The sequence below is a fragment of the Hemiscyllium ocellatum genome, chromosome 8 (genome assembly GCF_020745735.1).
Source record: "Hemiscyllium ocellatum isolate sHemOce1 chromosome 8, sHemOce1.pat.X.cur, whole genome shotgun sequence".
Taxonomy (NCBI): Eukaryota; Metazoa; Chordata; class Chondrichthyes; order Orectolobiformes; family Hemiscylliidae; genus Hemiscyllium; species Hemiscyllium ocellatum.
In genome coordinates this window covers 62,206,073-62,226,660 of record NC_083408.1, presented here as the reverse complement: position 1 = coordinate 62,226,660, position 20,588 = coordinate 62,206,073, and positions in this window count along the sequence as shown.

Genomic DNA, 20,588 nt, shown 5'->3' with positions numbered 1-20,588 from the left:
GCTTTTTAAGAGTCTGGAAGAAATTGATATGGTGGGCAGAGAGAGAAATAAGTGGTATTGTTGAGGGTGTGAGTTTGTGTGTGTATGGGGTGGGTGGGAATCTAAATAGGCAAGGCAGAAACCTTTAAATCAGGGCAAGATGACTCAGGACAGAAGTTATGAAATCTTCCGTCATAAAATGTTGATAGCTTGTGGAACTTTTTTCATTAAAAAGATCAGCCAGAGGAATTAATGATTTTCAATCTGGAATTGATAAACTTTTCTGAGAGAAGAGCAAAAGAGGAGATGGTTCCAAATTGGAGTTAAGATACAGATACACTATGTTCTTGTTCAATGGCAGACAATATTGAGGAGATGAATTGTATTCTCCAGTTCCTCTATTCGACAGCATTTGTCATTATTGACTTTCCACTAGTTACTCCTACTGGAGAAATAAACACAGATTGGCATATTTGCAGAAGCAAAGATCTCAGGCTTTACCTTTCTCCACACCTTCACTCCTGACTAGGCAAGAAAAATGACAGAGAAATGTTTTAAAATAATCTCATAAAATACAAAAAGTCCACATCTGTTCACCTGTAGCTTAACGTATTTGTGCTTGCTATACCATTAATAGCAGTGATTCAATTTCTTGAGGAGGCCCCTGCTTAAAAAAAAACAGTAGTGGTTTAAGTGGCATTGCAATGAATTAATTAGCTCATTGATGTAATGTTAACAGCAAACCAGGATAATTCCCATTCTATCTGGAGGACTCACATAGCTGGAAGAGAGTAAGTCAAAGGGCTGCATTTTCCCCATTGTTTAACAGTGTTCCTTTGAGTGAGATGCATCATGTTAGGTACACATGGCCCTTAATGGCTTCCCTCATTTGCTTCACTTCAGACATTACGAGCTAGGCACGGTTTTTCAGACAGAAAGGCAAGTTAATTACGTAGTTCTGAAGAAAAGCCATGCTGGAGTTGAAATGTTCACTCTATTTCTATCTCCATACATGCTGCCAGACTTGCTGGGCTTTTCCAGCAATGTCTGTTTTCGCTGCTGCTGAGTTTCTTCATCACTTTCGGTTATATTTAAGTTATCTCCTTGGTTCACTGACAAGAACGTTGAGTTGTTGCTGGATGGTGTGGTTCCGGGCAATGCATTGGCCTGCTGACTAGTAAAGCAAGCCACAACTCCAGAATCAGACTGTTTGACTAGTAATAGTGGCCTGTGCCAGTGCAGTGTCCATGGTGAAAAATGCAGTGCAAATTGATGTGTAAAAAAAGAAGTCAATGATTTTCTTTGCTTCACAAGGTTAGGTGCCACCATATTCTCTCTGCCACCTCATGCTCCCAGGACCATCACCATTCTCAATCTGTCACTGCCTACCAATCTCACTAATGCTAATAGGACTATACCGCTTCCTATTGCGGGCATCATGTTTATTCAAAGTATTTTTCCCAAATAACTAAGCTGGGGTGTCCTCCCTACTTCCTATTTGCTCACTGGTGAAATGCTACCAGCTCTCCTGCTCCTACATCACAACCAGTTACACTTTCATCCTCTGTTATCTCCTACTCCTACATCACCACTAGTTGCACTTCCATCTTCTGTCATTTGTGTGACTGCAGGAGAAGCTGACTCTCCCTCCACCATCTGATGTCTCCACAGCACACTGACCAAAATACTTGTAATCCCTGGACTCTTTGCATTTAACCTGCAGGGCAGACCATGGCCATTCCCTGGACTGTTTGCATTTAACTTGCGGGGCTGACCATGGCCATTCTCTGGACTGAGATCAGACATGTCACTTGATCCACTGTGGTGATTACCCCTGACTGCGCATAGTTTCCTTTGACCCCTTTCATGAAAATGTCTCCTTTGATTTTCACACATAGCTATTTGCTCAAAGACCATGCAGTGTATTTGCTACATAAGCTGCTAGCACATATTTTAGGTGTGACATTTACATGCTTTATAGCATCATGTCCACCTTTTGATGGTTCAGTACTCCGAATCGTGACAAGCTGCCTGTGTCTCCCTATACATGAAAAAGTAATGAAAGCCACAGAGGCTAGCAGCCTTCATGTAAGTGCAAAGTGAAGGCGCACCAAGAAATGAAGCTAAGAGCTATGAGATGCATTATGTTTAGGTGCATGCAATGCCCATGTGTCCCTGTGTGCAAAGTAATCTGACAGAAACAAGCAAGCCATGAGCTGGAGGGAGGGCTTCAGATACTTAGACCATTCAGATCCCTTCTGGGGAAGGCGGAACCTATACATTAAGGACGGGTTGCACTTGAACTGGAAGGCACAAATGTCCTGGGCGGGAGATTCGCTTGTGTGGTTCAGGAGAGTTTAAACTAGCTTGGCAGGGGATGGAACAAAGGGATCAGTTAAAGTGGGTCTGCTTTATTGCAAGGAGTGTCAGAAATAAGAGTAACGAACTTAGAGCATGGATCAGTACTTGGGACAATGATATTGTGGCCAAAGCAGAGATGTGGGTTTCACAGGGGCAGTAATAGTTGTTAAATGTTACAAGGTTTGGAACATTTAAAAAGAACAGGGAGGGGGAAAAAGAGGAGGGGGTGTGTCATTGCTAATCAGAGAGAGCATCACAGCTACAGAAATGAAGGTTGCTGAGGAAGGTTTATATACTTAGTCAGTATGTGTGGAAGTTAGGAAGAGCAAGGGAGCAGTCACCTCATTGGGAGTCTTCTACAGACTCCCTAATAGCAGTAGGAAGATTGAATAACTCATAGGTTGGCAAATTTTTGGAAAGGTGCAGATGTAGCAGGGTTGTTGTTTTGGGTGACTTCAACTTTCCAAATATTGACTGGAACCTCCTTAGTGCAGATGGTTTGGATGGAGCCGTTTTTATCAGGTGTGTTCAGGAGCGTTTCCTTACTCAGTATGTAGACAGCCGACAAGGGGAGAGGTCATTTTGGATTTGGTGCTTAGTAATGAACCAGGACAGGTGTCAGATCTCGTGGTGGGAAAATACTTTGCTGACAGTGAACACAAATGCCTCACATTTACCATAACCATGGAGAGGGAAAGGAGCAGTTACCATGGGAAAAAAATTAATTTTAAAAAATTAATTAAAAGGAAATTATGAAGCTATCAGCCAGGAGTTGGAAAGTACAGATTGGGAGCAATTGTTCCACAGAAAGGGCACAACAGAGATGCGGAGACTGTTTAAGGAGCAGTTGTTGTGGGTGATGCATAGATTTGTTTCTCTGTGACAGGCAAGAAGAGGTAGGATTAAGGACCTTGGATGATGAGAACAGAGGAGCTTTTTGTCAAAGGGAAGAAGACAGCTTACGTAAGGTGGAGGAGGCAAGGGTCCAGCACAGTTTTAGAGGGTTATAGGCTTACTAGAAAGGATCTCAAAACTGGACTGAGGAGTGTAAGGAGGGGGCATGAAAAAGGCTTGGCAGGAAGAATTGGGGAGAACAGAAAGGCACTTTACTCAGACGTGAGGAATAAGAGAATGATCAGGAAGAAAGGAGAGCTGATCAGGAATAGCGTAGGGAACTTGTGTGTGGAGTCTGAGCAGATAGGGGAAGCCCTAAACGAGATTTTTGCTTCAATTTTCACCAAGGAAAGGGAGCTTGTTGTGAATGAGAACTTTGAGGAGCTGAGAAACAAGCTTGAACAGATCGAGATTGATGAAATTGATGTGCTGGAAATTTTGGCAACAATTAAGATTGCTAAGTCCCCAGGGCCAGACCAGATTTATCCTAGGTTGCTCCGGGAAGTGAGAAAGGAGGTTGCTAAGCCACTACCAAAGATCTTTGCTTCCTCACTCTCCACGAGGGTCATACCGGAGGATTGGAGGGAGGTGAATGTTATTCCTCTTTTAAAGAAAGGGAATAGCAAAATCCCAGGCAATTACAGACCAATCAGTCTTATGTCTGTGGTCAGCAAGGTTTTGGAAAAAAATTCTGAGGGATAGGATTTATGACTATTTGGAAAAGCATAGCATGATTAATGGGAATCAGTATGGCTTTGTGAAGGGCAGGCCATGCCTCACAAAACTTATTGAGTTCTTTGAGGAAGTAACAGTAACAGGTTGATGAAGGTTGAACAGTGGATGAGGTGTACATGGACTTCAGCAAGGCATTTGATTAGATTCCCCATAGTAGGTTCATTCATCAAGTCAGGAGGTATGGGATACAGGGAGATTTGGCTGTCTGGATTTACAATTGGTTGGCTGACAGAAGGCAGAGTGTTGTATATGGAAAGTATTCTGCCTGGAGGTCAGTGGTGAATGGCATTCCGCAGGATTCTGTTCTTGGGCTTCTGCTGTTTTTAGTTTTTATAAATAACTTGAATGAGGAGGTTGAGGGGTGGTTTCGTAGGTATGCCGATGACACAAAGGTTAGAGGTGCGGTTGATAATATTGAGGGCTATTGTAGACTGCAGCGCAACATTGACAGTATGCAGAGCAGGGCTGAGAAATGGCAGATGGAGTTCAACCTGGATAAATGCGAAGTGATGCATTTTGGAATGTTGAACTTGAATGCTGAATATAGGATTAAAGACAGGATTCTTAGCAGTGTAGAGGAACAGCAGGATCTTGGTGTTTAAGATCCCTCAAAATTACCATCCAATGGATAGGATTGTTAAGAAAGCATATGGTGTTTTGGCTTTCATTAACGGGGAAATAAGGTTTAAGAGCTGCGAGGTTTTGTTGCAGCTCTACAAAACCCTGGTGAGCCCACACTTGGAATATTGTGTCCGGTTCTGGTCACCCTATTATAGGAAAGATATGGAGGCTTTGGAGAGGGTGAAAATGAAATTTACCTGGACTGGAGGGCTTGTCTTACGAAGAGACGTTGATTGAGCTTGGACTCTTCTCTCTGGAGAAAAGGAGGAATAGAGGTGACCTGATCGCAGTGTACAAGGTAATGAGAGGCATGGATCAAGTCAATAGCCAGAGACTTTGCCCCAGGGCAAAATTAACTGCCATGAGGGGGTCATAGTTTTAAGGTGTTAAGAGGAAGGGAAAGAGGAGAGATCAGGGGTAGGCGGTTTACGCAGAAAATTGTGAACAAATGGAATGCATTGCCAGCAGTGGTGGTGGAAGTAGAGTCATTAGGGACATTTAAGTGACTGCTGGACATGTGCATGGACAGCAGTGAATTGTGGAGTGCGTAGTTTAGGTTATTTTATTTTTAGATTAGCCCAACATCAAGGCCCTATGGACCTGTACAGTGCTGTACTTTTTGATGTTCTATATTCTGAGTGTCTCTGAGCTGCAGTGGTATGAGTTGGTCCAAGAGTAGCCATGATGATCCATGAGGCTGGCGGGTTGCCACTGCTGATTTGCATGGATGAAGGATGGATGGTGACAGAGTTCATGGGGCATACATGGACAATGTGGTGAAGACTTTTGTGATAGGACACTTTGAGGCAGGAGAGGCAAGAACAGAAAACCAGGGGGTCCAAGGTGTGTTAGTGTGATAGGATATTATGATAATTAGGGACTATGATGTCAGTAATCTCATGATGATATTTGAACACGGAGGAACTTGGATCTGGATAAATAGCATTTAAAGTAAATTCATTCTTATTCTCTCTGCAGCACAATAGAATATTTAATAAGCTTTATTAGTATTCACTCACCCAAATACAGACCTAATCAGATGACAATTTAAATAATTATTTCCTCCTCCAGGACAAAATGAAGAGTTTTATTTTACCCATACTTTTGTTTTAAACAATAAATAATTGCTGACTGTTGTTGAGACAATCATCTTTTTTCTTTTTTCTCACATTTCGGTTTGGATCTGTGAGCTGCAGTTGAAAATTGAACTTTGAACTGCAGCACATTTTAATAATAAAATGACAGAACAAAAGACTGATATTTACCATTAGAAACTGCGGCTGGAAAGAAAAGGTAAGTCAAGTACTGCTTTGTGAACACTATCGATGACTGGCATTGAGATATCATTGTCAGGGACACTCCATTGGTTGGATGTTGAATTGATCAAAGAAGGGAGGACCCTTGCTGGCCAGCCAAACTCAGGGAATGTGGAAAACAGACAATGATCTAAAGGGTGAATTGAGTTTTGACTTAATTTTTGGCCAGGAGGCAGTATCACTTTGGATACTGCAGAACTGTTCATTTTAGCTTTGCACTATCTCGTTATTCTCTTGTTATTGACTCATGAAAGATGTTAGAAAATAATCCCAGTATACAAGAAAAAAGGAAAAGCCTCCAGAGGTCTGCAGAAACTGTTTGCATTGATTGGTAACTTTGAAATTCAAGTAAGATATAAGCCTAACTGTCTGCAATACAGCCATAGAGTCATAGTGTCAGAGAGATGTACAGCACGGAAACAGACCCTTCGGTCCAACTTGTCCATGCTGACCAGGTATTCCAACCCAATCTAGTCCCACCTGGCAGCACCTGGCCCATACCCCTCCAAACCCTTCCCATTCATATACTCCTTCAGATGCCTTTTAAATGTTGCAATTGTGCTAGTCTCCACCACATCCCCTGGCAGCTCATTCTATACACTTAACACCCTCTGCGTGAAAAGATTGCCTGTTAGGTCTCTTTTATATCTTTCCCCTCTCACCCTAAACCTAGACCCTATAGTTCTGGACTACCCCACCCCAGGAAAAAGACTTTGTCTATTTATCCTATCCATGCCCATCATAATTTTGTAAACCTCTATAAGGTCACCCCTCAGCCTCCAACGCTCCAGGGAAAACAGCCCCAGCCTGTTCAGCCTTCCCCTATAGCTCAAATCCTCCAACCCTGGCAATGTCCTTGTAAATCTTTTCTGAACCCTTTCAAGTTTCACAACATCTTTCTGATAGGAAGGAGACCAGAATAGCACACAATATTCCAACAGTAGCCTAACCAATATCCTACAGCTGCAACATGACCTCCCAACTTCTGTACTCAATACTCTGACCAATAAAGGAAAGCATACCAAACGCCACACATCCACATTGACTGTTTGATGTAAAAGTTGTGCCAACTTTTGTGTTTTAGGTAGATAGTACTACGTAAAACTTTGAAAAACTTTGAAGACGATAAAACATGTTCAGAAGGTTTATGGACTCTCAGAATGATACAGTGCATAACATGGGAGATCTTTCAGCCCTTTGTGCCTAATGCTGACTCTAAGGAAGTGGTATTAAATCCATTCTATTCCTCTGCTCTTTTTCCCATAACTCTCTGTATATTTTACCTTCACATATTCATTCAATTCCCTTTTGATCACAGCATGTCCTTGTGCAATATTATTTTGACACAAACACCACAGGTGACAATGAAAATTATCTTAACATCACATATTATAACACTACTCTTTCCAAGTTGTATTGCCATGCTTACTCCTGGCAGAGAAAAATAGAAATAAATGCATTTTTCTTTATGATTAATTAAATACATTGCTTAGCTGTTGCTGAATATAGGCCAAACAAATAATGAGTCTTAAATGACCATACTAGGAATACACTGGAAACGAGAAAGCTAGTATGCTGTCAGAAGAATCAAATTTTTCTTTGTCAACACTTGATATACAAAGGAGGAAGCAAGATCCAATGCCAATTAATATGAAGTGTATATATATCTAATTTATTTAGATTTACCAAAACTAAATTACCGCATAAGGTTATCAATCTCGAATATTCTAAGAATAGAAAAAAATTAAGACAAAACCAAAATAAACATGATCCACAGCATGGACAGGTTGGACCGAAGGGTCTGTTTTCATGCTGTACATCTCTATGACTCTGATATCATCACTTATAGATTTAGTATCCACTTTCAGAATCTTGGATAATAGTGAAGCTTTTCACCTGTGCAGCATTATTTATTTTTTTCATGAGTTAAGCACAATGATATGGCTAAGGCAGAGCTGTAGCTGCTAGCACCAGCAGCCAAAAGCACAGCTTTTTCACTCATGCACGTGACCCTACTTATCAATGTGTTGAAAATTATAACCAAAAAAAACAAAATTGAAGTGGTAATAGCTGTGAGTGTCTTTTTTAATGTATAAAATATAAAGCTAAAAAATATATTATATAATTTGTCAGACTCTACTGCTATGTACAAAAAGCAGATGTGCATCATTATGAAATTTAATTTGACCTCCCAATTTTAATTGTTGAAAAAGAAGTATATTGTTGCACAATACCTAGGAGACCTTGGTCCTTTTGCATGGTGTGAATTAGAGAAATTACACATAATTTTTGATTACCTTAATCTTAACCAAATTGTTTCATAGTGTGAAAAGCAGATGTGCTATGGCATTGAAATTTTATCAGTTCACTTATGATGACAGGAGTCATATGCCAGGAAAATAGATTTTATTGCATCCATAGTGGCAGTGCTGTGTAAACTTCAAAAATGTGCATGTTCAGGGCTGGAGAGGAACTTGCTGGGTGAGGAAGGATTTAATTGTTGTGATCCATATAGGTAGAACAGCATAAGTAAAAAGTATGAAGAGCTATCACCTGACCTGCCACTCATCTCTGCTCAGTTATATACTTTTTCCTTAGGTTTGATGCTTCCCTAAAGTTCTTAATTGATAATAGATGGTGGATTCTCCCCTTACTATCCTTTCCTTCACAGTAGGAATACATATATTCTGAGTATTCCAAAATATCCCCTGAAATAATTGTCATGATGTCTCTGTTAATCAATCAAGTCTAGTATCCCGGTTCATTTCAGATAGAGTCATAGAGATGTACAGTATGGAAACAGACCTCTCGGTCCAACTCGTCAATGCCGACCAGATATCCCAACCCAATCTAGTCCCACCTGTCAGCACCTGGCCCATATCCTTCCAAACCCTTCCTATTTATATACCCATCCAGATACCTGTTAAATGTTGCAATTGTTCCAGCCTCGACCCTCTGGCAGCTCATTTCATACACTTTTCACCCTCTCATGAAAAAGTTGCCCCTTAGGTCTCTTTTATATCTTTCCCCTCTCGCCCTAAACCTATGCCCTCTAGTTCTGGACTCCCCTACCCCAGGGAAAAAACTTTGTCTATTTATTCTATCCATGCCCCTCATAATTTTCTAAACCTCTATAGCTTTCATGTCTACAAAGTTGCCTCATTTAAAATTAAAATACAGGTTTCAGACATATTCTTTTCCCTTTCAAACTGGATGTAAATTTCAATCATATTCTGGTGCCTACAAGTGAGGAATGCCTTAACTTTAAGGTCATTAATAAATCCAGTCACATTACACAATACCAAATAGAGTGTAATCCATTCCCTGGTTGGTTTCAGAATGTATCGCTTGAGGAAACTATCTCATGAGCTGTCGTAAATTTTACATCCAGCTTAATCTAGGCAATCTGATTTTTCCAGTTTATATGGAGATTAAAATCACCCATAATCATTGCCATCCCTGACTGAAGTTTTTGTTTACTGTTCTTTGTGGTTACTGTTTAGGGTTTGAAGACCATCCCTGCTCGTGGCTTCTTTGCCATATTATTCCTAAAATTGAATTGTCATGCTGATCTTCTGAACTGAATTCATCTTTGACTATTGCACCAATTCTATCATTGTTTAACAATATTATCGGTCCACCTTTATCTAGCTTTCTATTCTTATTGAATGTCACATATCCCTCAATTAGTCAATTATTTTGCTTTGTTTTAAATGTCGTGCACTGGATAGGGTTTGCTCGCTAAGCTGGAAGGTTCATTTCCAGATGTTTTTTCACCCTAGTCAGTAACATCTTCAGTGGGCTTCCAGGCGAAGCTTCATGGCACATAGTAGGGTGACAAAACGTCTGGAAATGAACCTTCCAGCTCAGTGAGCAAACCTACACCCTGAACCTTAACCTGAGCTACAAATATTCTCAAAAATGATGTGCACTTTCAGATATAGAGCCTTTTTTTATGGTTGGTATGTCAGAATGGGGTCAGGTATTTGAATGTTAAAGCAATATCCTGATATCTAAAATCAAACAATGAACTGTGAATACTGCATATCGATAACAAAAACTGAAATTACTGGAAAAACTCAACCTACCTGGCAACATCTGTGGATAGAAAGCAGTGTTACTGTTTTAAGTCTAGTGACTTTTCTTAAGAACAGTTATGAAGAAGGATCACTGGATGTGGAACACTAACTCTACATTCTCTTTCCAGATGCTGCTTGAGTCTCTCCAGCAATTTCTGTTTTTATTCCTGATAGTTAGGTGTTTTTGTGATAGTGGAGTGCACTGAACAGCGTGAGAGGTTGGTGGAGTGCTGGAAATTCGCTTTGTAGAAGCGCTCACTGTCCTTCATTGCCTGCCTGAGATTATTGAATAGTTTTTGCTGCTCTGGTACCAGCGTCTGGGCCCCAGATTTTGTGCATTAACCACCATGGCCACACATTTTCTTTCCTTTTGGTGGATGTTCTTTGATGGCAGAAACATAGCCTCTTTCCTCCTCTCAACCTCCAAAATTAATGTTGCTGGTAACTTGCCCTGGTACTTGTCTTTGTTTCTAAATAACTCCAACACAATACTGGCAATTAGCAATAGCTTCCACTCTGTCAAAGTATCTTCCCTTTAACTATCCCATCTAAGCAAAGAAAATGATAAGGTTTACTTGGGATTTGTGTCAAAGTTGGGAGATAAATAGATTGACAAACAAACATAAAAGCAAGATAGTGGATGCTGAAAGTCAGAAATAAAAATGGGAAGTCCTACAGAACCTCAACAGGTATGTCAAGTTCTATGGAGAGAGAAACCTGATGATGTTTTGGGTGCACCATAATTCTTATTTGGGAGGAAGCCTTCTATTTTGCAATGATGAGCCGAGCTCACCTATCATTGAGGATGTGAATATTTATCCACCACTATTCATGACAAATGTGGCAGGTCTGCAGAGCTAAACCTTGTTACGTTGACTGTGGAGTCAATTTGTTCTATCAGTTGGATACTGCTTCCCCTGTTTGATATGCAAATAGCCATACATTGCAGTTTTATCGGATGGACACTTCAGTTTTAGATATTCTGATATTGCTCCTATCATGCGTTTCTTCTCTCTTTAATGACCAATATTGATCACTAGTTTGATGGCCCTAATCGAGTGGGGATATACTAGGCCATGATGTTACTGATTGTAGGTTAATACTATCTTCAGCTCGAAGTGCCAATTGGATGATCCATCTCAGCCTCATTCTGAAGTCCCCAGCATCACACATATATATATATATATATATATACACACACACACACATATATATATATATATATATACCAGCTTCTGATCAACTCACATGACGCCAAGAAAAGTTTGAAAGCACTGGAAAGTGCATAGACTGCGGCCCGTGCCAACATTCTGGAACACCTGCCAACATCCGCAGTCTTCACTTTCTCCTAACATCCTGGAACAGTACTGAATATTTGTGCTCCAGGACCTTTTATACCTTAGGTCAAGTTCCTGCACAACTCCAACATTCACATGTACCTGCCAATGTGGAAAATTGCCAGATATGTCCTGTCCAGAGAAATCACAACAAATCCAATCCAATTAATTTTTGCCCTGTTATTCTATTCTAGTTTGTCAAAACAGTGATGGGAAAGATTGTTGATGGTACTAACAAGGGAACTCACTGAGCAATAACCTACTCAGCTACATTCCCTCTCATTTTGTTTTCTTCTGTGTGAATCTTAGAGGTCCATGCATGACAATGATCTCCAAAATGGAAAGTCTTGACTGGGAATAGCGTTCGCATTTTGATAGGCATGAGCAGACCTTCGGAGCAACTGTGCTGCTTCAAGGAAATATTGCTAAGTCTTGATTCTGCCAGTTTCACTCAACCTTTGACCTCATTACAGCATAGGTCCATAATGGAAAAATAGATATGAATTCCAGAAGTAAGTGGCAGTGCCAGCAATAGACATCTTGGCAGCATTTGACCAAGTGGCAAGTAACAATCACCCTATCTAAGTGCCAGGCAATAACAATCTCCAACAAAAGAGAAGCTGCCCATCACCACTGAAAAATTAATAGTATCACTATTGCTGGGTGGTCTGTAATCAACATCCTGGTAACTGACTTTGGCCATAAACTGAACTGAACTGAACCAACCATAGAAATACCCTGGCAAGAAGAGAAGGTCACATATTGAGAATTCTGCAGCAAATAATTTCCTCCTCTCTCCCCATCGGCAATCTCTGAGGTGCGAGTCAGGAGTATGATGCAATATTTAAACAAAAACAGAAGTGCTGGGTAAAGTCAGCAGGTCTAGCAGTATCTGCGGAGAGAAAAAGAGAGAAAGTTACAATTTTGAGTCAGATAAAACTTATTCCTCTCCATTTCTGAAGAAAAGTAATTTTGTATTTGTAATGTTAACTCTATTTCTCTATTCACAAATGCTGCTGGACATGCTGAGTTGATTAGAATTCCAGCATCTGCTGTATTTAGCTTTCTTTTGAATGAAATACTTGTCTAGATGAGTGCAGCTCCAACAACGCACAAGAAGCTTAACACTAAAAGGATAAAGGAGCTAATTTGATTAGCACTCTGTCTAATACCTTTAAATTCCATTCCCTTCATCACTGAGATACTGTGGTAGTAGTGTGTATCATCCACAAGATGCATTGCAGTAGCTCATCATGGTTTCCTTAATAGCAATTTACAAATCCAGGATTAACATATGAGTATCCCCACCTGCAAGCTCCTCTCCAAGACACACAATCCAGCTTGGAATGTTCTTATCTTTTCTTCATTGTTGCTAGGTTAAAATCCTGGAACACCTCCCCTAACAGCAGAGCAAGCACAACTACATCCCGTTGACTGCAATGTTTCAGAAAAGCAGCTTGGAACCACCTTTCCAAGTATAGTTAGGGATGGGCATTAAATGCTGGCTTGGTTAGTGATACCCATATTTCATGAATGAGTCATAGAGTCATAGAGCTGTACAGCATGGAAACAGACCCTTCGGTCCAACCTATCCATGACGACCAGATATCCCAACCCAATCTAGTCCCACCTGCCAGCACCCGGCCCATATCCCTCCAAACCTTTCCTGTTCATATACCCATCCAAGTGCCTCTTAAATGTTGCAATTGTACCAGCCTCCACCACATCCTCTGGCAGCTCATTCCATACACGTACCACCCTCTGTGTGATAAAGTTGTGCCTTAAGTCTCTTTTATATCTTTCCCCTCTCACCCTAAACCTATGCCCTCTAGTTCTGGACTCCCGATCCCAGGGAAAAGTCTTTGTCTATTAATCCTATCCATGCCCCCTCATAATTTTGTAAACCTCTTATAAGGTCACCCCTCAGTCTCCGATGCTCTAGGGAAAACAGCTTGAGCCTCTTCAGCCTTTCCCTATAGCTCAAATCCTCCAATCCTGGCAACATCCTTGTAATTCTTTTCTGAACCCTTTCAAGTTTCACAACATCTTTCCGATAAGAAGGAGACCAGAATTACACGCAATATTCCAACAGTGGCCTAACCAATATCCTGTACAGCTGCAACATGACCTCCCAACTCCTGTACTCAATACTCTACCCAATAAAGGAAAGCATACCAAACACCTTCTTCACTATGTTATCTACCTGTGACTCCACATGGTGAGGACAGTGCAGGAGAGAGAGAGAGAGAGAGAGAGAGAGAAAAAAAACCTGCACAATTACTGCCTTTGCTGTTTTTGAATTCATGTGTCGCTGGATATCGGAGTGCATCTGGAAAAATGAACACGAAGTGAATTTCACAACTAATCTTGGAGGAACCAGTTTGGGCGAAGTTCACAACACAGAATCAGATCAGTTAATTGTTGTTTTTAAGTATGTCCAAGAGAAAGGCTGTGTTAGTGACAACAGTGGGTTCTTTCTTGATTCTATTTTTTTTAGATAAGTCTTTTGATTAAACTTAAAATATAAGCCATAGTTCTTAATTCAACCTGGTGCAGTGTTCCGTAGGGGAATAAGATGGTGTTATTTTCTGGGTCTGTAGGTTGTGAAGGAGCAAAAATGGCCTTTGCAGTGATATGCACTTCTTGTCAGATGTGGGAGTTTAAAGATAGTTTAAGGATTACTGTGGATTATATCTGCCATAAATGCGCTTGGATGCAAATCTTATCAGATCGAGTGGATCAGTTGGAGAGACAGATAGAAGCAATGAGGAATTTGCAACAGTAACAGTATGTGATGGATGGCAGTTATAGGAAGGGGGGCAAGTTTCAGATACAGTCACATAGATGGGTTAATGCCAGGAAGGGTAAGAGAAGTCGGCACCTAGGGCAGGATATACCCATTTCAAACAGGTATGCTGTTTTGGAAAATGTAGGGGGTGATGGATTCTCAGGGGAATGTAGCATGAACAGCCGAGATTCTGGTATTGAGACTCTAATGCAACGAGGGGTATATCAGCTTCCAAGAGATCAATTGTGTTTGGGGATTCTGTAGTTAGAGGTACAGACAGATATGTCTGTGGCCAGCAGAGAAAAAGCAGAATAGAGTGTTGTTTCCCTGGTGCCAGGATCAAGGATGTCTCAGAGAAGGCGCAAAATGTTCTCACTGGGGAGAGGGGCCAGCAAGAGGTCATTGTCCACATTGGAACCAATGATATAGGAAGGGAGAAGGTTGAAATTCTGAAGGGAGATTACAGAGAGTTAGGCAGAAATTTAAAAAGGAGGTCCTCAAGGGTAGTAATATCTAAATTACTCCCAGTGCTACGAGCTAGTGAGGGCAGGAATAGAAGGACAGAGCAGATGAATGCATGGCTGAGGAGCTGGTGTATGGGAGAAAGATTCACATTTTTGGATCATTGGAATCTCTTTTAGAGTAGAAGTGACCTGTACAAGAAGGACGGATTGCATCTAAATTGGAAGGGGACTAATATACTGCAGGGAGATTTGCTAGAACTGCTTAGGAGGATTTAAACTAGTAAGGTGGGGGTGGGGTGGGGGGTCGGGGGAGGTGAGACCCAAGGAGATAGTGAGGAAAGAGATCAATCTGAGACTGGTACAGTTGAGAACAGACATGGCAGGCAGGGACAAGGTAGGACGAATAAATTAAACTGCATTTATTTCAATACAAGGGACCTAACAGGGAAGGCAGATGAATTCAGAGCATGGTTAGGAACATGGGACTAGGATATCATAGCAATTACAGAAACATGGCTCAGGGATGGGCAGAACTGGCAGCTGAATGTTCCAGGATGCAAATGCTACAGGAAGGATAGAAAGGGAGGCAAGAGAGGAGGAGGAGTTGCATTTTTGATAAGGAATAGCATTACATGTGCTGAGGGAGGATATTCCCAAAAATACATCCAGGGAAGTTATTTGGGTGGAACTGAGAAATAAGAAAGGGATGATCACCTTATTGGGATTGTATTACAGCACCCCTAATAGTCAGAGGGAAATTGAGAAACAAACTTGGAAGGAGATCTCAGCTATCTGTAAGAATAATAGGGTAGTTATGGTAGGGGATTTTAACTTTCCAAACATCGACTGGGACTGTCATAATGTTAAAGGTTTAGATGAAGAGGAATTTCTTAAGTGTGTACAAGACAATTTTCTGATTCATATGTGGATGTACCTATGAGAGAAAGTGAGAAACTTGACCTACTCTTGGGAAATAAGGCAGGGCAGGTGACTGAGGTGTCAGTGGGGGAGCACGTTGGGGCCAGCGTCCATAATTATCGTCGTTTTAAAATCGTGATGGAAAAGGATAGACCAGATATAAAAGTTGAAGTTCTAAATTTGAGAAAGGCCAATTTTGATGGTATTAGGCAAGAACTTTCGAAAGCTGATTGGAGGCAGATGTTCGCAGGTAAAGAGACGGCTGGAAAAAGGGAAGCCTTCAGAAATGACATAATGAGAGTCCAGAGAAAGTATATTCCTGTCAGGGTGAAAGGGAAGGCTGGTAGGTATAGGGAATGCTGGATGACTAAAGAAATTGAGGGTTTGGGTAAGAAAAAGAAGGAAACATATGTCAGGTATGGACAGGATAGATCGAGTGAATCCTTGGAGGAGTATAAAGGTAGTAGGAGTATACTTAAGAGGGAAATCAGGAGGGCAAAAAGCGGATATGAGATAGCTTTGGCAAATAGAATTAAGGAGAATCCAAAGGGTTTTTACAAATATATTAAGGACAAAAGGGTAACTAGGGAGAGAATAGGGCCCCTCAAAGATCCGCAAGGCAGCCTTTGTGTGCAGCCACAGAAAATGGGGAGATACTAAATGAATATTTTGCATCAGTATTTACTGTGGAAAAGGATATGGAAGGTATAGACTGTAGGGAAATAGATGGTGACATCTTGCAAAATGTCCAGATTACAGAGGAGGAAGTGCTGGATGTCTTGAAACAGTTAAAGATGGATAAATCCCCAGGACCTGATCAGGTATACCCGAGAACTCTGGGGGAAGCTGGAGAAGTGATTGCTGGGCTTCTTGCTGAGATATTTGTATCATCGATAGTCACAGGTGAGGTGCTGCAAGACTGGAGGTTGGCAAGAGTGGTGTCACTGTTTAAGAAGGGCGGTAAAGACATGCCAGGGAACTATAGACCAGTGAGCCTGACCTCAGTGGTGGGCAAGTTGTTGGAGGGAATCCTGAGGGATAGGATGTACATGTATTTGGAATGACCAAATAAAAAAGAATGAAAACAACATGAAATAACATTAGTTGAATATTTAAATATTTTGCAAGAAGAGTAATGCTATTTTTGAATAAGAAGCAGTCATGAATGGATACTTCCAAATTTAGCAGCTGAATTTCAAAGATGTTGATGTTCATGAGACTGAAGGCAAAGACTGAAATATCATGTTCAAATGAACGATTAAGTTAATAGATAGTAAAACAAAATTCTTCAGCAATACCTGAATTATCGATTATTTCTAAAACACCTTATAAATGGTGACTTCAATTTATTCTTTGAAATCATCAAGTTCTGTTCTCCTAATATTTAATAAAAATGAAATTTTGTTCTACCAGACAATCTACAAAGCACAGTCACATGGAACTCCAATGACATTCCATGCAAAAAGATTTAAATTACGCACGCTAGAGTCAATAAGAATGCTGCTACACCACTGAAATATGAACATAACTGTCTAACAATACAAAGCAAAAAAGCAAGTATGATTTGAAAAATTGTCACAGTTTTTAAGATAAGCTGATTTTGAATTTTTAAAAAATGTTTTACTGTTGTTGCAAAATATAGGTTAAAAAAAAGTAATTGGGAGGTTGAAAACTAATGGACTGATTTAGTTTAGCACAGTACTTATTTATGGCTACATGGTATTAGAATCCAGAGGCAGTTCTCACCATTGAGCAAGATGAAAGAATGGATGAAATCGCCTTTTCTAGTCCTCCAACTCACTACATTCAAGGATAAGTCATAATACAAGGGAACTGAAAATGGAGGTAAATTCTGTGATTTCTGAGATTGTAAATATTTTAGACTCAAACATTCATTTCGCAATCTTCATTCAACTAGACAAATAGATGACCTTACAATTTCCTCTGACTTTTTTCTCAAGTTTAATTCATATAATTGTTTAAATTGGGATTAGAATTACAGGGCCATCAGGAGAGACAATTTAAGTGTGGGTGACTGCATGGATTTGGTGACAGGTGGAAGAAAAGTTCAGGATAAATATCAGCTCTGAAATTACATCAGGATGTGTGGCATTGGGTGGGTTGGCACAGAAGCATAGTCCATGCCAATGGGGAAGGGTGTGGGTCTGCAACACTGGCTGGAGAATGGGAGGATTCTGAAAAGGTGGATGGAGAGCATTTGATGAGGTTAGTGCCACTAGTAAATGGAAAGAGAGTAATGGGTGAAATGAACAGGAAGGAATGGGTGTATGGGATGTGTAGAATGGTTTGGAGAGTGGTGTACTGAAGTAAGTTTGAAGAAGGGTAATGAGGAAATTGGTGTATATTGTGTTATGAAGTTGAAGTGGTATACTGTACCTTTTAAGAGAGAATGAAAGCTTAAAAGCTGGCAAGTACCTGTCATGTGACTGACTGTAGGCAGAGAGTGTACTGGACAATTTGAAGATGCAACATTTGAGCTGTGACTCAGATACTGAGTTGTTTTCACAATATTACAAATTTAGTCAATCAGTTCAAACCATGCTCCAAGATACAAAAACCCAAATGAATTTGAATTTTATTGGTTTGACAACATTCAGCCAGTGAAAAAATCCAATGCTTTTGGGTATAAAAAGCAGGCATTTTGGACTGTTCGCCAGAAAGCAGCATTTTCTGCCATTGAACAACTGCTATTCAAAACACTGTCTCTAAAAGGTACCTTTTCTCTCGAATGAAAAATCTGTGCAGCAGAAGCGAGAAGATGCTCCAGGGAGATCTCCAGAGGAGGGTCAACACAGCTGGCTGGTTTTGAAAATTGATTTGCTGTAAATTTAATAGGGGCTTTATCAGATCAGTATATGGTCATAGATAACACGAGAAAGGGGAGTAGGGTTGTGAATAATTGTTGTTTAAGGCTCACCTTTTGGAGTTAAAGAATAATATTGTTATTTTTCTTTAAATAGTGAAGTTTGGGGAGGTTCTTTCTCACTCATTCATGAACAGATTATGAGGCAAGGTGAGCTTTTCTGGGTATTTGGTTTAATTAACAGAAGGGTTTACCCCATTGTCGTAATAGTTTGGGGGCTTGGGTCTGGGATTTGGACAGATTTACACAAATCCAGTCTGAGATTTGGACATATTTGGGATACAAAAGATCCTAGCAGATTTAAACACTTGCCAATTAGTGTCCCAGATCTTTAATTAAAATGTATGTGAGAGACAACTTGTTTAACCTTGGTTAGAAATTTTGGTGGTCGGTTAAATTAGAAGTGAGAGAAGTGGCTCTTAAAATTGCTAAAGGGGTTTTGGGGTTTGAAGATGATTTCCAAATTTGCCAAGAAATTTTAGAAGAAAAGAAAAAGACCTTACTGTTAGAATTGGCAATGAGTTTAGATTTGTGTTTAACCAAGGACAAAGGTAAAGCTGAAATTGTAAGGGAGTTACTCAAATAGCTAAGTTGTCAAAGAAACAGATCAGTGCAGTAGAGTTAGAAAAACTTAAATTACAATTGAGGGAAATGGAATTAAAAGAAAAACAAAGACAGAGAGAAAAAAAAACAAAAGGGTGAGAGAAAGAGAAAGAAACAGAAAAAGAGGAATAAATAAAGAGAGAGAAAGTTCTTAGCTGAGAAAAAAAGAGAAGAAAGAGAATGAGAGGGAGAAAGAGAGAGGGAGAAGAAAGGGAAAGAGAAAAAGAGAGAGAATTTGAACTTCAGAAGTTGTAACTTAATCAGCAAAGTTATGTTAACAGGATGGAGATTAAAAGAGAAGGTAGTGATTATATATATATGTCAAAACATTGCCAAATTTTGATAAGATGTTGAAGCCTTCTTTATTTCATTTGAAAAGTTGATTAGGCAGATGGAATGATCAGAGGACTTGTGGGTAATGCTAGTTGAGGCTAAACTGGTCAGCAGAGCTAGTGAGATATTTCTAGCACTGTCACATGAGGGGTCAAGAGATCATGAATTGGTCAAATAGACTATTTTGAGTCTTTATGAATTGTTACCAGAAGCATATTGACAGAGGTTTAGCAACACAAAGAAGGAACCAGATCAGACTTATGTTGAGTTCAAAAGAATTAACCTAGTTATTTTAATAGATGGGTGCAGACCTTAAAAATAGATAAGGCCTATGAGGCTGTAGAAAGATTATTCTGCTGGAGGAGGTAAAAACTCACTTCAAGAAAATTAATGAGAATGAACAGAAAGGTCAAAAAGTGAGAAGAGCAGCAGAGATGGCAGATGAATAAATGTGGTTGCATAAGACCCAAAGCTTAGCTTCTGGGAAGAATTTCATATTGTGAGGGATAGAACTGGGCAAAGGGGAGATCCTACCCAATAAAACAGAGTAGAGAACACTGATAAGAGTTTATCACAGGTTTAAAACAGAAGCCCAAGAAAGGTGGAAAGGAGGTGAAAGGTCTCAGGTGTTTCCACTGTGGTAAAGTGGGACATGTAAAGACACTGTGGGAAAAAATACAGTTACAGGAGCGAAGTGTTCGTGAATATAGTAAAGGAAACCCAAAGAAAAGTCGAGGAGCTACAGGAGAGTGCATATCATAGGCAGGGGCAGGGTATGGAATTAATGCCTGATACCTAAAAAGAATTTACCTCTGTGGGTAACATTTACTCAGAAAGAACAGGGGGAGAAGGACAAGAAGATACAATTTTAAGAGAGAAAGATCAAGCCAATTTCTAAAAGTATGACATGAATGCATTTGCACTCTTTCTGACCTGCTACCTGAGAGAGTGGTAATTTGTAGGATAAAAGGACAGATATTTAGCCTTCCCCAATGTAAGATCAGGTTGAAGTGCCACATCAAGACTGGGGAAGTAACAATGGGAGTGATTGACAGATTGTCAGTTCCAGGAATGATTTAACAGGATTCATGGTGGGAGTGACACAACTTGTGTGGAGAAGCTGAGGGAAGACCAGGGAACTAAGGAGTTAAAAGAAAAATACCCTGGTATTTTCCCAGACTGTATAGTAACAAGATTCCATTATCACAGCACAAAGTGAAAACTAAAGAGAAAGATGAATAATAGGGTACTAATGATAGGGGATTTTAACTTTCCA